General features: G+C 42.9%; 1 protein-coding gene and 1 long non-coding RNA gene across 21 annotated transcripts in view; one reads left to right on the top strand and one right to left on the bottom strand.

Moving 5' to 3' along the window:
- Positions 1-18117, bottom strand: part of DLG2 (discs large MAGUK scaffold protein 2) — an 877737-nt gene that overhangs the window by 659438 nt on the left and 200182 nt on the right. The window lies entirely within an intron of this gene.
- LOC310760977 lies at positions 3633-9371 on the top strand. Its single transcript, XR_014547144.1, has 2 exons — positions 3633-3751; positions 9008-9371. It is a non-coding gene; the product is annotated as an uncharacterized lncRNA (long non-coding RNA).

Raw genomic sequence — 18117 nt, 5'->3', positions numbered from 1 at the left:
GGGGGGGGAATAAATGAATTCCTATGCCCCACAAATAACCTAGAGATGCATTTCAAATAAAAGCACACATTCTACTCATGTAAAAACACCAGGCAGGCCCCACAAATAACCCAGAGATGCATTTTAAATAAAAGGGCACATTCTACTCATGTAAAAACACACTGATTCCCGGACCGTCCGAAGGCCAGATTTTGGGCTGGATCCAGCCCCCGAGCCTTAGTTTGCCTACCCATGAACTAGACCATGCCTTGCTTTGGTATTGATTTCCATGGTAAAGAATCAGAACCTTTTGCATTTCTGGGAAACAGCTCTTTGGGCATCCAGGGAAAGAATTTCAGATTTTTACAGCCACTTACATCTGCAGTGTTGGGTCATTTAAGAGTCACTCTTTTTTCTGTGGAGCTACAAACACCCATCTCTGCCTTCTAGATACAAAATGCCAACTACTTTTTTCAACCTCTGGGCTGCTGTTCTTTCACCTTCTCTCACATTTGCCCTTTTCTCAATCGCTTCAAGTGTCTTCCAGCCCCCAATCATGGTTCCTTTGCTATTTTTTCAGTGTCTCCCCCCACCCCCGCTTGGGTTTTCTTATATAAAACCTAACAACATGAATAACAAATGAAATTAAATATAATAATAAGGGTGCATGTAGGGAGTTTTAGTTATGCAAGTGACCAAACAAACAATGGGGAGAAAGTAGCAAAATAATAATATTCAAGCCATATTGACATTATTTTTGCCTTGTTCATAGGATATAGGGGAGCTCAAAATCCAGCTATGTTTTCTTACAGAATTGAACACCGAGCATCATGGCAGATGGTATTAGGCTACCAGAAGAAATGGTGGTGAAATTTAACTTGGTTCGCACATAAAGGTTAACTTATCTCATCTTTCCAAAACAATACAGGAGCCGAAACACAGCCATCCTTCAAAATCCTTGCTTCTCTGAATTTTGTATTGAAGTTCTCCATCTGGGCAATATGTACAAAACACATTTTACTTCTTCTTCTTCTTCTTCTTCTTCTTCTTCTTCTTATTATTATTATTATTATTATTATTATTATTATTATTATTATTTACATTTATATACCACTTTATCTTCCAAGACCAGGACGCGGGTGGCGCTGTGGGTAAAACCTCAGCGCCTAGGACTTGCCGATTGTATGGTCGGCGGTTCGAATCCCCGCGGCGGGGTGAGCTCCCGTCGTTCGGTCCCAGCTCCTGCCCACCTAGCAGTTCGAACGCACTCTTAAGTGCAAGTAGATAAATAGGTACCGCTTTATAGCGGGAAGGTAAACGGCATTTCCGTGTGCTGCGCTGGTGCAGGCTTGCCAGAGCAGCTTCGTCACGCTGGCCACGTGACCCAGAAGTGTCTCCGGACAGCACTGGCCCCTGGCCTCTTAAGCGAGATGGACGCGCAACCCCAGAGTCGGTCACGACTGGCCCGTACGGGCAGGGGTACGTTTACCTTTACCTTTATCTTCCAAGGAGCTCAAGGAGGTGTACATGGTTTTCCTCTTTCCCATTTCATCCCCCCAACAACCCTGTGAGGTACGTTAGGCTGAGACAGGGACTGGCCCAAGGTCACCCAGTGAGTTTCACGGCTGAGTGGGGATTCGAACCCTTACTCTCCCAGGTCCAAGTCCAACAAACTAAGCGTGCATATAAAATGGCACATATTAGTGAAAATAACATACAAATATGCATTGCGTTGGGGGAAATTGTTTTGTAAAAATGTGTTTATCAGGCAAGATTGCATGCAGAAATGTGTATTAGAAATTAGCACTAAAATGCTGGTGAATTCTCATGTTGAATTAAAAAAAATCAAACTGATGTGGAAACCCGGATAATTGAACGCAAATTTGGAAAAACGAGAAGCTGAGAGAAACCAAAACTGACAGATTTGCTTATCACTAGCAACATTTCTCGCAGTGAGGGAACCACCAGAAGGCCCTCGGAGCTGGACTTCACTGTCTGGGCTGAACGATGGGGGTATACACGTATACCTTCACGTATACAGGACCGAGGCTGTTTAGGGCTTTAAAGGTCACCATCAACACTTTGAATTGTGCTTGGCAACATACTGTGGGCAAATCTAGGTCTTTCAGGACCAGTATTATGTGGTCTCAGCGGCCACTACCAGTCACCAGTCTACCTGCCGCAGTAGCTTTCTTTAGTTTCAGCTTCTCCTAGCCCTATCTGATCTAACCCTGTCTCTACCATTTGCAGCTGGAGATCATGGAGCTTAAGAGTCCCACAATCCTTAGCTGCTAATGATACTTCCACACATCTTCAGGGCCTCTCAGCTACAGGGTAAAGTTTTTTTTGAGGAGGAGAGAGAGAAACTGGCAGAGGTGGGAGGTGTACCACCTGGGTTTTACAAGCATTCTTTATGAGTTCTTGCACAAAAACCCTCAAAGTTTCTCAAGGACTTGCAAAGAATGCTCACAAAACCCAGATGCTTCTTCAGATCCAAACAGAGGAGCATTCATCCATCCCTCCGAGTTCACTCTTAATAATAATAAAAAGTGTTGCCTGGGACGTCCAAATTAAATAGTAGCTCAGTAATTCAACAGAACTCAAAATCAGCCAGCTGTATCCTTCTCGCTCTGGGACTTTACTAACAGTACAGTAATATGTGAAACAATTTGTATGACTGTTTTGATTTGATCATGCCTACGATTATCTGGATATTCCACTCAAACTAAATACTGTGGGTACTTTTTAATGATTAAACCAGACCTGTGTTCTCATGAAACACCATAGAGAAGGGAAGAGAAGAACTGTGAAAGAATATGGGAAAATAAAAGGAGAGAGAAAGTAAGGGAATAAAATAGAGGAGGGGATCAAATAGGGTTATAGAGAAGGCCTAAGAGAGAGGTCACCAGGGTGACACTTAAGCCCTTGGATGAAGGTTGAAAGACAAATATGATTATTAATAATTGTCATAATGAAGTTCGCTGAATGACCCCTGGCTGACACCTCTACCCCCCCTCCCTCTCTCTCTCTCTCCCTACCTCATATGGTTGTTATGAGGTCTTTATGATGCTTTGAGGAAGGATTGGAATCAACTGTGATCAGCCTCACCCTGCATACAGGTGTCTCTGCACATTTCATGCTAAAATGAATTTGTCTGAAACAAGCTTTTGAATTATGCATTACAAACAACAGCCAGCTGGCTTCTTAGCAGGGAGTGTGGAAAAGGCGCCGTCACATGGGACCTACTACCTGACACAGCTAACACCCTGGTACAGTTAGCGAGATGCCTTTACCAACTCCTACTATGACTCCCCTCCCCAGTCATTTGCCTTTAAGAAATTCCAAGCTAGGCCAGTGCTTATCTAACGTTGGGGAGACAAAGCTTACCTACCTAGGTACATAGAAAACCACATTAAGCCCCGTGAAAGTGATTCAGATTATGGACTTAGTGCAGCAAACTTACTGCTCAGTTATTCCTGCTTGTTACAGAATTGTCACCAAGCACTGTAATGATTCTAATGACCTTAGCAGAACATGCTGCTTGTCTTGACTGCAACACAGAGACCACCACTCACCTTCTTCTCTGGCTCAGATTTTTATCTGAATAAAGCTCTGTAATTTATCTGTTTATAGATATATATGTTCTTTCAAAGTTGTTCTGGGTGAAGTTCTTTACCGTAGGAAAACTGGATGAGACACAGAAATGGGAGTGGATGTTGCCACAATCTGCATGTTCGCCCAAGGCCAGGAATAGAAATCACAAAGAAGGAATGTGAGTGGTATTCACTATTGCTGGGGGTGGGGGTTTAGTCCGTGAATATTACATGAATAACTACAGTATTTTGTGCATTTTTTTAATGTTTCTCTTCCACTGAAATGCCCTGAAGTTAATGACATAATTAGCTGCGGCCACAGTGGATATCGGGACGCGGGTGGCGCTGTGGGTAACCACAGAGCCTAGGACTTGCCAATCAGAAGGTCGGCAGTTCAAATCCCTGTGACAGGGTGAGCTCCCGTTGTTCGGTCCCAGCTCCTGCCAACCTAGCAGTTCAAAAGCACATCAAGTGCAAGTAGATAAATAGGTACTGCTGCAGCGGGAAGGGAAACAGTGTTTCCGTGCGCTGCTCTGGTTCACCAAAAGCGGCTTAGTCATGCTGGCCACATGACCCGGAAGCTGTCTGCAGACAAACGCTCCCTCAGCCAGTAAAGTGAGATGAGCGCCGTAACCCCACAGTCGTCCGTGACTGGACCTATGGTCAGGGGTCCCTTTACCTTTACCTTTTACAGTGGATATCAAGACAAATAACAAAGGATTTTAATAGAAGCTGAACTGTAGCTGAACAGAAACACTGCTGATTGCAACCAACGCAGGACAGGACAAAAATGGTGCCTCCATATCAGGGGTATAGTCATCTGGGATCACAGGGATGTTGTAGGTCCATTACAGTGGTGCCCCGCAAGACGAATGCCTCGCAAGACGGAAAACCCGCTAGACGAAAGGGTTTTCCGTTTTGGAGGTGCTTCGCAAAACGAATTTCCTATGGGCTTGCTTTGCAAGACGAAAATGTCTTGCGAGTTCCTGCGGGGTTTTTTTCCCTTTCCCCCCCTTTTTCCCAAGCCGCTAAGCCGCTTATCAGCTGATCTGCTAAGCCCCTAAGCCGCTTATCAGCTGATCCGCTAAGCCCGCTAAGCCGCTAATAGCGCTAAGCCGCTAAGCTGCTAATGGGCTTGCTTCGCAAGACGAAAAAACCGCAAGACGAAGAGACTCGCGGAACGGATTCTTTTCGTCTTGCGAGGCACCACTGTACTTTCAGATGAGCAGAGCCCCAGTGTAAGCATCCTGAGAACTCAGCTCCTAAAAAGTGATGATTAGCATTTACTTATGCCTCGCCGCTGCAAAGTTGTGGCATTTATTGTCCTATAAGTAGCTAATGAATGAGCCTAATAATAGTTCAGTATCTGCAGTACCAAAGGAGTTTCCCTCAGGCAGTTTAGCAATTTCGTGCTAGAACATCCATTGCTAAGGGTGCCCTGGGCTATCTTAAGATTGTGCTCCCTCCTTCCCTTCCCTTCCCACTCCAATCTCCAGAGAAGTGCTTGAAACAGGCTTCATTTGTAGGCAAATTCCTGTAACTTTGGTAAAGACCCTGGAATTTTGAAATGGGGGAGGGGGCATTTCATTTCTGCATGCTTATGTCTCTACCCTCTAACTTTTTTAAATTTCACTTATGGGCTGCATTACTGAAACTTTTTAAAGCTGCTTTAGCTTGCTCTAAAAAAACTATTAAAAAAACCTTTTGCACCAAGTGTGTGATGTGCTCTCTGTGAGCTGTAATTTACTCTGCAAAAAAAAACAGCAAACCACCTTTTGATCTTCTTCTTGCTGAACCTAAAAATATATATACCCTCCGCCTGCATTCATTGTTCAAGAGAACTCCAAAGTAAGAGACTGGAAGTTCATTTTTATTGTATAATCTTAGAAGGTTGTATAATGTTAGCAGGGAATGCAGCTACGAGAGAGTGTGACTATCAAGGGGTGCAATTGTGACTATCACGAAGGGACCCTGCACTTTCGAATTTGTTGCTGCACTACTGCTCCATACACATCCCTATTCCTAACCTGCAGTGGTTGGAGGTTTAGTTGATGAGATGCCACAATCTCCTGAAGCAAGGTTTGGTGGCACTAGAAACAAGAATTTGCTGCTGATGGTCTCCAGATTATGGGATGTCCGTCCCGTAAAGAACTCTGCCAGGTCTAGTCCATTCAGGAGGCTGGCAGAAACAATTCATTTCTGTCAGGCAGCCTAGATTTTTTTAAAGCTGTCTTAAACAGAATTGCTGTGCTTTTATAAAATGTTGTAGTCTCTAGTTACCTGTTAGTTTGTTATGCTGTTGCTGTTTTTCTAATGTGTTTTCCTTTACCCCTTGTTTCTTTAGTACTGCATATTGTGTCTTTATTATGCCAGTTACTTTGGGGACCATTGTCAGGCTAGAAATTTAGTAAATATAACTTCCTATGGCATCTTGAGAACACACTAGGTTTTGTAATTTTCAGATGGTTTGTTGCTTTGCTTCAATGATTTAAAATAAATAATCTCATTCTGGCTGTTTAGCTTTATTGTTAGGTATATATGCTGCCTAGTTTTAGCTCTGAATATCATAGTGGGAAAATGCATCTTAGAATCTCAGGCTAGGACAGAGGAAAACCCCGGTTCAAATCCCCCACTCAGACATGAAGTTTGCTTGGTGAGCTTGGATCAACTCTATCTCCACGTAATCTACCTCAAAAGGTGGTTTTCAGGATAAAAGTGGGCAGGAAGACCGCAGTATATGCCACCCAGAGCTACTAGGATAAAAAATGTACTGAAAAGGTGACTGATACGATGCACACTGAAAACTCCTTAGAGTAGGGGAACCCAATGCGAAGTCTTCCAGATGCTGCTGAACTTCAACTCCCTTGGCTATTCAAAATGCTGGCTGGGGCTGATGGAAGTTGGAGTCCAACAACATCTGAAGGGTGTCACGCTGGACATCCCTGCTTTAGAGGAAGTGCCAGGAAGGATGCAAACACAGGGGGAAATATTATCACCAATCAGCTCATAGATGAGGTGAGATTTAATAAAGGTACTTCCTGCCTCATAACGCATATTTTCTACATGCTGATTTAAAACTCAGTTCAGTGTCACCCAATTCAAGTAAAACTGAAATGCTGGCATCAGTATCGGCATTCCGCTGGCTCCTCAAAACATACCTGTTTAGGCAAGCATTCTCCTGAACTTGTGATTTTATTGTTTAATTGGGTTTTTTTCCCCTTACTGTTTGAATTTTTGTGCTGTTTAATTGTTTGCTTTATTGTGCATTTTAATTTGTTGTTGTTTAGTCGTTTAGTCATGTCCAACTCTTCGTGACCCCATGGACCAGGCACTCCTGTCTTCCACTGCCTCCCGCAGTTTGGTCAAACTCATGCTGGTAGCTTCAAGAACACTGTCCAACCATCTTGTCCTCTATCATCCCTTCTCCTTGTGCCCTCCATCTTTCCCAACATCAGGGTCTTTTCCAAGGAGTCTTCTTTTCTCATGAGGTGGCCAAAGTATTGGAGTCTCAGCTTCAGGATCTGTCCTTCCAGTGAACACTCAGGGCTGATTTCCTTAAGAATGGATAGGTTTGATCTTCTTGCAGTCCATGGGACTCTCAAGAGTCTCCTCCAGCACCATAATTCAAAAGCATCAATTCTTCAGCGATCAGCCTTCTTTATGGTCCAGCTCTCACTTCCATACATCACTACTGGGAAAACCATAGCTTTAACTATACGGACCTTTGTTGGCAAGGTGATGTCTCTATTGTGTATTTTAATTATGGGTGGATTTTATAAACCGATTAGAAGCCACTTTTGCATATAAGCAGGATGTAAGTTGTTTAATGATGCTGATGATGATGATACAGCTCTAGCATTGAAGCATTAGTCATTGCTGCCCTCTGCTCCTTTGGGAGGAAGGGTGGGATAGAAATTTAGTAATAAATAAAACATCTAGCAGCCCCTTTCACAATTTCAGAGACAGCATCTCAGAAGAAGGATTGAGAACACACCCATTGTTCTCATGCCCAAAGTGTCTATCAGAAGCTCTGAATAAAGCCTACACATGGGCAAATAGTGCACAGGCACTCTCTGCACGATCATAAAACATGAAAAAGGCTCTAACCCACCCTTCAGATGAATGCATGTAGTGTCATGCAATGGTAAATTAATCAACGCAGAGTTGAAGGGCCATAAGAATATTGTTCTATATATGACCATCAGAGTCTTCTTTGTAAACAGAATAAAACTTTACTGAAGAAAATTAACTTGTTCAGAAACAGCATAAAGAGCATACACAGAGTGCTCATAGCCGCTATCTAACTCTTCACAGAGGCAAAGTCTTAGTTACTGATTAACTGGAGTCCTGGAGCCACTCTGTCTGCAACAACACACACAGGTACACAATGACACTCACTGAGGCCCATAGAGAGGCTGGCTACTTTTATAGGGGGGAATGAGTCATCACTCAAGATGAGTTATGAGTCACAGTGACTTAGCAGTTTGCTCTTAACAGTTAACAGGCTTAGGCTTGAATGATTGTGTAGGCCTTGTAGGCCTTGCCTTACTTCTTCTGCTCTCAAGAACCTTTGTCTCATGACATGTAGATGGAGGACAGGAGAGCAGGTGCAATCTGCATCCACTGTGTTTCTTCTGATCATGTCTATCCTACAATCCAGTGGTAGCCAACAGGGTGCCCTCTGGTTGGTGTTGGACTCCAACTCCTATCAGCCCCAGCCAGCATGCCCAATGCTTAGAGATGATGGGAGTATCTGGAGAAGACTACATTGACCATATAACACCGGTCTTGAAAGACCTACACTGGCTCCCAGTACGTTTCCGAGCACAATTCAAAGTGTTGGTGCTGACCTTGAAAGCCCTAAACAGCCTCAGTCCAATATATCTGAAGGAGCGTCTCCACCCCCATCGTTCTGCCCGGACACTGAGGTCCAGCACCGAGGGCCTTCTGGCGGTTCCCTCGCTACGAGAAGCCAAGTTACAGGGAACCAGCCAGAGGGCCTTCTCTGTAGTGGCACCCGCCCTGTGGAACGCCCTCCCACCAGATGTCAAAGAGAAAAATAACTACCAAACTTTTAGAAGACATCTAAAGGCAGCCCTGTTTAGGAAAGCTTTTAACGTTTAATAGATTATTGTATTTTAGTGTTTTGTTGGAAGCCGCCCAGAGTGGCTGGGGGAACCCAGCCGGATGGGCAGGGTATAATTATTATTATTATTATTATTATTATTATTATTATTATTATTATTATTATAGGCTACCCTTGTTGTAATCAAGTTTACTCCACTTGGGAAGCTATTATTCTTCTACCCGCAGTCATTCCACCTGTGGCTCCTATGTGTGCAGATTCATTGATCTGAACTTCTAGTAGGACCTCATCTTATGCTGAAACCCTCTTCCGGTTACCCAGCCAAGTAATATTTATTTTATTTCTACAGATTTATAACCTGCTTCACAGCCTTAAGCCACTGAAGCAGGGTACAAGAGATGAAATACAGGTCTTCCCGAACTCTTAGCCACCTACTCATCTCCATCTAGACAAAAATCGCCGGCGTTCCGTGTTCTTTTCCATTGCTCAGTCCGTCACGACATTCCTTACAATGCAAAAAATCCAATGAGCAAAATTATGCAGTTGGCAGCCAAAGGTTCCAAAAGACTAAAGAAGCTGTCACTGTTCCCGAAAGCTCACAAGTGAAAAGCTAAACAAAAACCGACGTGCCACTAAGTACACAAATCAGAAGGCTGGATAGAAGGAGGACTTCAAGGCACTATCTAAATAAATAAAAGTCGACCTCGATGCTGCCATTGTCTGGAAACTTATTGACTTTAATTTACCGTGTATGGCGCCTGTAAAATGCAAGTCATACTTTCCCACTTTTCATACTCTTGACAACCATTATAGCTTCATTATCTTCAAGCATCATCCAAGTCCTCCATCTTGTCATCATTATGCGAGTCAGAAAACATTACTGGGTGAATGAAATGCCAAATGAAGGCATCCTCCCATTCGCACCAATTCTCCAAACAGATATGCCTAGCAAAATGTTAAGAGTCGCCTTTGTTAAAGCAACCATATATTAAGTTTAATCATTAGCATGTCTAACGCCAGCCTTTCTCAACCTTGGCTCCCTAGATGTTGTTGGACTACAACTCCCATCATTTCTAGCCAGCGTGACCAGTGATCTGGGATGCTGGGAGTTGTAGTTCAAGAACATCTGGGGACCCAAGTTTGAGAAAGGCTGGATAGGGTGGTGTTCAGCTAGGTTTTACTCAGAGTAGACCAATTGAAATTGATCTGTGTGAGGTTCATTAATTTCAATAGGTCTGCTCTGAGTAAACCTTCGTTGAATACCACCAAATGCTCTACTCTCCAGTAGACTTATTTCCCATACGTAATATCCTTCACCATAGCATTTGCCAACCTGGTGCACTCTTGATGCTTTGAACTAGAACTCCCATCAGCTCCAGCCAGCTTGGCTGTAGTCCAAACAGGTGGAGGGGACCAGTTTAGTGAAGGGTGTTTTAGTGGGAGATGCCAGGGATTGAACCCAGGACCTTGTGTGCAGAACGCATGAGCTCTGCTGTTGAACTATCCTTTCACCAGCCAGATTGGTGCAAAACAGCTTCAAGAGGGTAGAAGAGTTTGGGTCTGATATCCCGCTTTATCACTACCCAAAGGAGTCTCAAAGCGGCTAACATTCTCCTTTCCCTTCCTCCCCCACAACAAACACTCTTGTGAGGTGAGTGGGGCTGAGAGACTTCAGAGAAGTGTGACTAGCCCAAGGTCACCCAGCAGCTGCATGTGGAGGAGCAGAGATGTGAACCCGGTTCACCAGATTACAAATCCACCGCTCCTAACCACTACACCACACTGGCTCTCAACAAGAAACCAAGGGGAAATAGAATGCTCCCACACACAAACACACATTGATTCCTTTTAGAATAATTTCCAATTTATTTGCAGAAACTGTTCACCATGGGCAAGAGTCTCGCAGCCCTACCTGATATGTCAGAATTTGCACCCTGGACCTTTTACATCCAAAGCATGTACACTTTCAATAAGCCATGATTCTTCCTTCAACTCGAGAAGAGAGGATTATGTCCAACATTGCCCATCCAAGGAGCTTTTGCTCTAAATGCTATCTTTATGAGGAAAACATCACCAGAGCAATTTTTTATTATTATCGATTCAGGGAACTTCTCTCATTTGCTCAATTTAGATTTCTCATCTAAAATTGCTTCTTGCTGGAAATTCTATTAGCTGGCAATCATACACAGCTGCATCTAAGAAACAGACGTTTCAGGGAAGATATGTGGTGGTTAGGCAGGGTGTTATATATCTGAATCAGGCAGGAGGTTATCTGAATCTTTTCAAGACCAGTATGGACCAGGTTAAATAATAGACTTAGGACAGATTTGATGTTATGTTTTGATACAAGCTAGAATTGTTTCTGCATCAGCACATGCAGGTAAGAACAAGATGCACGTGTTGGTAACATACAAGTGTGACAAAGAAAGTATTTATTTGAATAGTGCACAGCTGAGCTATGGAATTTCCCCCCACATAAAAATAATGATGGCCACATAAGTGGGTCCTACTCCACTTTGAGCAAAATATTTCTGCATTGCAGGGGGTTTGAGTAGATGACTTTTGTGGTCCCTTCCAACTAAAATTCTATGATTCTGATTCTAAGATGATAATAACAATAACAATAACAATAATAATTTTATTTGTACCCCACCCTCCCCAGTCAGAACCAGGCTCAGAGTGGCTAACATATAAATAATTCAATATGCATAAAAACAAGCAATCAATTAAAATGCACCCCAAAATTAATTCAAATAAATTAAAATTAAAATAACTGGACAAATGACAATCCTCAGGTTAAAACTGAAAGCGGTTAATACTCGCCAGGACCACATGTTTCCACTTATATTACAGTGGCACCTCAGGTTAAGAACTTAATTCGTTCTGGAGGTCTGTTCTTAACCTGAAACTGTTCTTAACCTGAGGTACCACTTTAGCTAATAGGGCCTCCTGCTGCCACTGCATGATTTCTGTTCCCATCCTGAAGCAAAGTTCTTAACCCGAGGAACTATTTCTGGGTTAGCAGAGTCTGTAACCTGAGGTACCACTGTATAAGGACCTGTGAGCTCTAAGGGGGCTAGACAAATTATCAGTGACTACTGGAATGATGGCTCTGTATTATACCCAGAATCAGAGGCGGCATGCATCTGTCTGGAGGTCTACAGAGTGGCTTCACTGAGCTCTAAAGCAGGTGTCTGAGAATCACATTGTGCTCCTTATTCATCCTATGCAAAGCAGGGCGGCAGGCAGGCAATAAGCCTTCTCTGGCAGGTGCATGTTGGCCCCTGCTGGAAATTTTCCAAAGAATTAAGCAGGCAGCATATGGTGACCAAAGCACAAACAAAATCCTAATGTGTCTTCTGGGTACAGACCACATTGTCTTTCAGAGCGGTAACAGCATTAATGCCTGGCAATGTCTGGCTTGCTTCAAGGACATTGAGAACTACGTTGTGAGGGGCGGTCTTGAACTACATACTCGGCATTGGATTTAGGGTGTCCGTGCACCCCACTTTATATAGGACAACCATGTACTTGAGAGGCCTGGCAAGGGACAGGCCTTGATTGGAAGTTATTCTCCGTTGGGAGACTTGTCCTGTTTGAGTCCAGTTTGAAGATAAATAACAATAAGAAGAGAGAAGAGTGGGGTGGAAGTTTATTACTGACTCACTCCATTCCATTTATGAATCATTTCCTATGGGTGACGGAAGAAGAAGAAAATATCAACAATAAAAACAAACAAAAAATAATTTCACAACCTATCCAGAAAATCTTCACTTTAAAAAGGCACTTAAGGTCCCACTATGACGTTCTTTTTAAATTATAGATAGGTAGCCGTGTTGGTCTGCCATAGTCAAAACAAAAAAATTTTTTCCTTCCAGTAGCACCTTAAAGACCAACTAAGTTAGTTCTTGGTGTGAGCTTTCGTGTGCATGCACACTTCTTCAGATACTTAGTTGGTCTTTAAGGTGCTACTGGAAGGAAAAAAAATTTAAATTATGGAAGTCATTTCTGTATTTGCATTTACACACATGATTTAGCATGTGCAAAGTAGTGTCCTCTTTTGACCCTCCAGAAGTTGTTGGACTACAATTCCCATAATCCTTGGTCACCGGCCATGCTCGCTGGAGCTGTTGAGTGTTGGAGTCAAGCAACATCTAGAGAACCAAACTCTCCTTAGTCTGTTCGCTCTGTTACTCTGTCAACTGCCATGTTTAATGGACAGCACTCCTATGCAGGATTGTGGGGAACAAAAGCATACATAGGACTGATCAAAAGAGGTGTTAGACAGAAGGAGCTCTTTAAAATCATTTTATCGAGCTTTTCTATAAGAAGAATGAAAATCAGCCAGTTCTTTCTTTTACAGCTGAAAATGTATGACCTCATTATCTCTCTATTTTTTTATAAAAGAAAATTACTTGTTGGAATGCTGTAACACAAAGTGATGGGATCACCGGTTGAGATGAAGCAGACCTTGGGAGCAACTGAGCCAGAACAGGGAAGAATGAGATGGAAAGTATCCAAGGCAGATAATGAAGAGCTTCTCTGGGATTTCTTTGCCATTTCGCCATTATGCTTCTTCCAAATGGACCCTGATCGTTTTCTCCCGCTTTGTAGGGAAATTGAATAATGTCACGCAGTGCTGTCATGATATTGTTTTATTGCTCTTTTCGTTGTTATGGTGACAAAAATGATTTTAAACAAAGGCTCTCCACCCCACCTCATCAGCTGATTTTGAACTTAGTGTGTTGGGGGAGGGGTCATCAAATGCCAAGCTGTTTTGTTTCTGAGTCAAGTCACGCAGAGTCGGTAACTTTCCTGATTTTAACTGATCATTTAACTGTTTGAAATAAGCTTCGCAGCCTTGCGATTCAGGAGAGATCCTGAGGATATTTAAGTAACACATAGAAAAGAGACGTACTTTGGGGGGGAGGGATTTAAATTAGAACTGCAGGTTTCGGTTGTTTAGATCAGTAAATGAATCAACTTAAAGCTTTTATCAGTTAAATAGTGAGAGCCAGATTTAATCGGTAGGGCTGAGAATTCAGGGGCACGCTTGTTTAGTTCTTGCGCTGTTCCACTTACCGTAATAGGCAACTGAAAACAAGGCAATAATTGGATTTTGTAGTAAATGCTTGCAGGATTTTATATCAATATCTGTTATATAGAGGTGGGAATTTGATCTTCCCTTCATCCATTGTAACATAAGAAGTTGCCTTATTCCAAGTCACTTCATCTAGTTCAGTATTGTCAACACCAACAGGTAGTTGCTCTCCATTGTTTGAGATACAGAATCCTACCAACACCTTATTAGTGTTGCCATATTTCAAAAACTGAAAATCCGGACACAAAAGTTGTTTGTTTTTTGTGCAAAATCTTAAAAATAAAATTAAAAAATCACCCATATATGTCCAGGAAATTCCAGATGTATGGCCACCCTACCTTATTTGACAGTGATCCCCCCCCCCAAAAAAAAAAAACTTTTACAGGGCTGCAAAGAGTGCATACAGCTAATATTTGTCAGTGGAAGGATTCAGCCATTTCTTTCAAAAACAACCATTTCAATTAGAAACTGGGCTTATGTCTTTCACTATGACCATGTTCTGTGGGCTCCTCCTTTTTATTGTGCATTCATGATGACTCGTGTTCACTTTGGTATCGGAGTGGTTAAACAATTCAGCTTTCAATACTGTTTGTACCTGCAAAGGTTTTGGGGTCGCCCTGCTGTCTCGTTTCTAATCAGTTTCTGTCTGGTAACTTCCTGCTGAAATCCAATAGCTTTTTAAGATCACAAATGCTCCCCGGGGGGGGGGAGCTGTGGGCTGACCCACTTTTGTTGTGCTATAGCCCAAGAAAGATCCTCCAGACAACACTAATGCAATAACATTGGATAATCAGAATGATGTGTGGATGTTCCAGTATAAATCCAAAACTAATGCAATATCATTATGTCAATAACATGCTGGAGAACAGCCCTGGGAGAGAGCGGGGGGGAAACACCTAGCAGTGCTGTGCAAGATGTCCTTTGCAATGTTGGAAGCAATAGTCACCAGATGAAGTAATTGATTGGCCACTGACTGGAAACTACAATGTCTTGTTTTCTGTATGAACCCATGAATCATCTCTAGGAGACTTCACACACCTATGGCGCACAATTAAGGTGTAATTTGGAAACGGTTGAACAGACTGCCCTGACCTAAAGTAGAGGAGGATGTGAGGAGGAGTATAATATGCAATTATCTTTTGGACACTTGCCGTAACAAAACATATGCATTTTGAAATATTGGTGGGTGGTTATTGTTGTTTTTGGATTATGCCAGGCTGTTTTAACCTTGTTTAAAGACTTATACTTTCCTTCAGGGGTGGGGAAACTATTTTCTGTCGAAACTGTCAGGGACTTCACGCTGGTGGGAGCAGGACCCAAGAAGGCGGTGAATGGGGCCAGGTCAGCAATGAACAGGGTCCCCCGCTTTTCTTCCTCCCTCACTCTCTTTCTGCCACAGGAAATTAGGTTGAGGGCCACAGGAAATTAAGCTGAGGGCCACATGCATCCCTTGGGTCTCTGGCTGTCCACTGCTACTTTAGTAGTACAACACTTTTAATGTTTCTGTGTGTATGTTGCATCTGCACGTCCGATGAATTAGCGAACCTTATTTTGCATTGTCAAATGTTTCTTCTAAACTGATGTTTGTTTTTAAGGAACATTTTCCTTTGAGAAACGTTAATGTTTTGCAATTTTGCACCGCATAAACCTGGCCTCGATTCTGACCTTCTGCGGTTGCATCCCAGCTTTGCATCACTTTCCACGGCTGCCCTCCACTCCTGTTTTGTTACAGCTCTTTGTGCAAATTGCCCTGTAGGGATTTTGGCTTCTCTCTTCTATCAGAAAGAAGAAACTTAACTAAGTCCCAAGGGGACTGTCCCCATCTCGGATTCAAGAGGATTGCTGTCGAATTCCCTTTTAATGGCCACCCCAGCTGTTGCGGGTTCTCTAATTTGTTCAGCAACAGTGACCTGATGGCTCAGCCTTCTAAGAAGATGCTAACATGGAAACTAATCAATATGGGCAGCCTTTGAGAAATGAGCAGTAGTAACTAAAATTGCTCTGGGCTAGTTTTGAGCTGATGAATTAGGCACACACTGGCATTCGTGCCAAACAGGCATCTTTTGTAGGTATCTCCAGAATAGCTTAGAAGTTCAGCCTCAAGTCCCACTTTGCAGAAGGATTAAGAATAACAGAATCATAGAATCGTGGAGTTGGAAGGGATCGCGAGAGTCGTCTAGTCCAATCCCCTGCAATGCAGTAATTCTTTTGGTGGAGCAACCCAAAGAAGTTGTTCTTAACAGGAAAGAAGCCTGTGTCCAAAGACAGATAGTAGACTTTGTTGGGAGATGCAATCCCCCCTTCAGTGTCAAAGTGGTATAGTCCCGGGTGTGTCACACCACAGCCATTTTCCAAATAGGCGTCAGGGTTGGGCCATGGGCAGCAGTCTGAAGTGACTGCCAAGCAGGGCTTGGGAGCCAAGAGGCCACTGGTAGAGCATGTGCTCTGGATGCAGAAGGCATACAGATCTGCTGTATCTCTCTTGAAATCATAGTAAAAGGTAAAGGGACCCCTGACCATTAGGTTCAGTCGTGGCCGACTCTGGGGTTGTGGCACTCATCTCACTTTATTGGCTGAGGGAGCCGGCGTACAGCTTCCGGGTCATGTGGCCAGCATGACTAAGCCGCTTCTGGCAAACCAGAGCAGCGCACAGAAATGTCATTTACCTTCCCGCCAGAGCAGTACCTATTTATCTACTTGCACTTTGACGTGCTTTCGAACTGCTAGGTTGGCAGGAGCAGGGACCAAGCAACGGGAGCTCACCCCATCGCGGGGATTCAAACCGCTGACCTTCTGATCGGCAAGTCCTAGGCTCAGTGGTTTAACCCACAGCGCCACCCGTGTCCCTGAAATCATAGTAGTTACTGCTAAATTTGTTCCTTTTTATAAACATCAATGTATGAAAGTTTTATGCAAATCCACGTCCTCTTTCATCCTTTGAGTGAGAGGTTCATTGCCTCTTTTCTGGCAATGTGTAATTGGCAACGCTACCATAGAACTATGTAAGTACAAGGTGTTTTTTATTATGTAATGTTTAAAATGAAAAGGCTTAGCACACACAAAAAACTAACAACACTCCTCTGCTGCTCGTTGGTATTCTCAATTGCCACAAGGAAAGGTGGAAGAAGGTATATTTAAAGAAAGATTTACAAGGCTTCTGTTTGTTTCTTTTTTAAAAAAAATCACTTGTGGATGTTTGCAAATCGCTGTTGTAACAATCATGTCAAGGGACTAAATTTGATGCTGGAATAAAAGACAGACATTTGGAATCTCACCTAACATCTCCTGACGGAAAAGCATCTTTCTGAGAGAAAAACAGGGAGCCAAGAGAAGCAAAAAGGACAAACATTGAACAACTTATTGATATAAATAAACGGTGTATGTCAGATAATGAGGAGTGATTTCATTTCGCCAATTGATCAGGTACTCCACAAGATAATATATTTAGCTATCACTATTTCCCAAAGCAAGTTCATACTAAAATAGACTTAGCATAGGAGTATGAATGGGTTGCCTTTAACCAGGTCTTTGTACAGCTGTAAAGGCCAATTCTTATCTTAATAGGGAGTTAGACAAATTCATGGTGATTAATTTTACCTTTGACAAAAGAAAGTACTTACAGTATTCATGTAGTAAATAGTTAAACTATGGGTTTTGCTCCCACAAGACATAGTGACAGCCGCCATCTTGGATGGCTTTGAAACTCATGGAGGTTAAAGCTATGCATTGCAGGATCATAGAATCATAGAATCATAGAATAGAATCATAGAATCATAGAGTTGGAAGAGACCACAAGGGCCATCGAGTCCAACCCCCTGCCAAGCAGGAAACACCATCAGAGCACTCCTGACATATGGTTGTCAAGCCTCTGCTTAAAGACCTCCAAAGAAGGAGACTCCACCACACTCCTTGGCAGCAAATTCCACTGTCGAACAGCTCTTACTGTTAGGAAGTTCTTCCTAATGTTTAGGTGGAATCTTCTTTCTTGTAGTTTGGATCCATTGCTCCGTGTCCGCTTCTCTGGAGCAGCAGAAAAGAAGAGGTTGGACTACATGACCCTTGGGGTCCCTTCCAACTCTACGAATCTATGATTCTAAGATCTGGTTCACCACTGTAATAACAGGATGCTGGACAGTCTTTTGACTGATGGCTTTAATAGACAACGGGATGCTGGATTGTACTTCTATATTTTCAGGTTAGCCCATTGTGTGGCCTATGTTCTGGAATGAATGGAGATTCTATCCCTAGGTGAATTATATCAATAGAGCATATAGCACACGAGTGTTAGATCTGGTTTGATCTCCATACACAAAGACAGTAATTTAAATAATCTGCTGGTCATACATTCTGTGGACATA

Source organism: Podarcis filfolensis (genome assembly GCF_964270895.1).
Source record: "Podarcis filfolensis genome assembly, chromosome: 4".
Taxonomy (NCBI): Eukaryota; Metazoa; Chordata; class Lepidosauria; order Squamata; family Lacertidae; genus Podarcis; species Podarcis filfolensis.
This window is presented reverse-complemented; position numbering and strand designations above follow the sequence as displayed.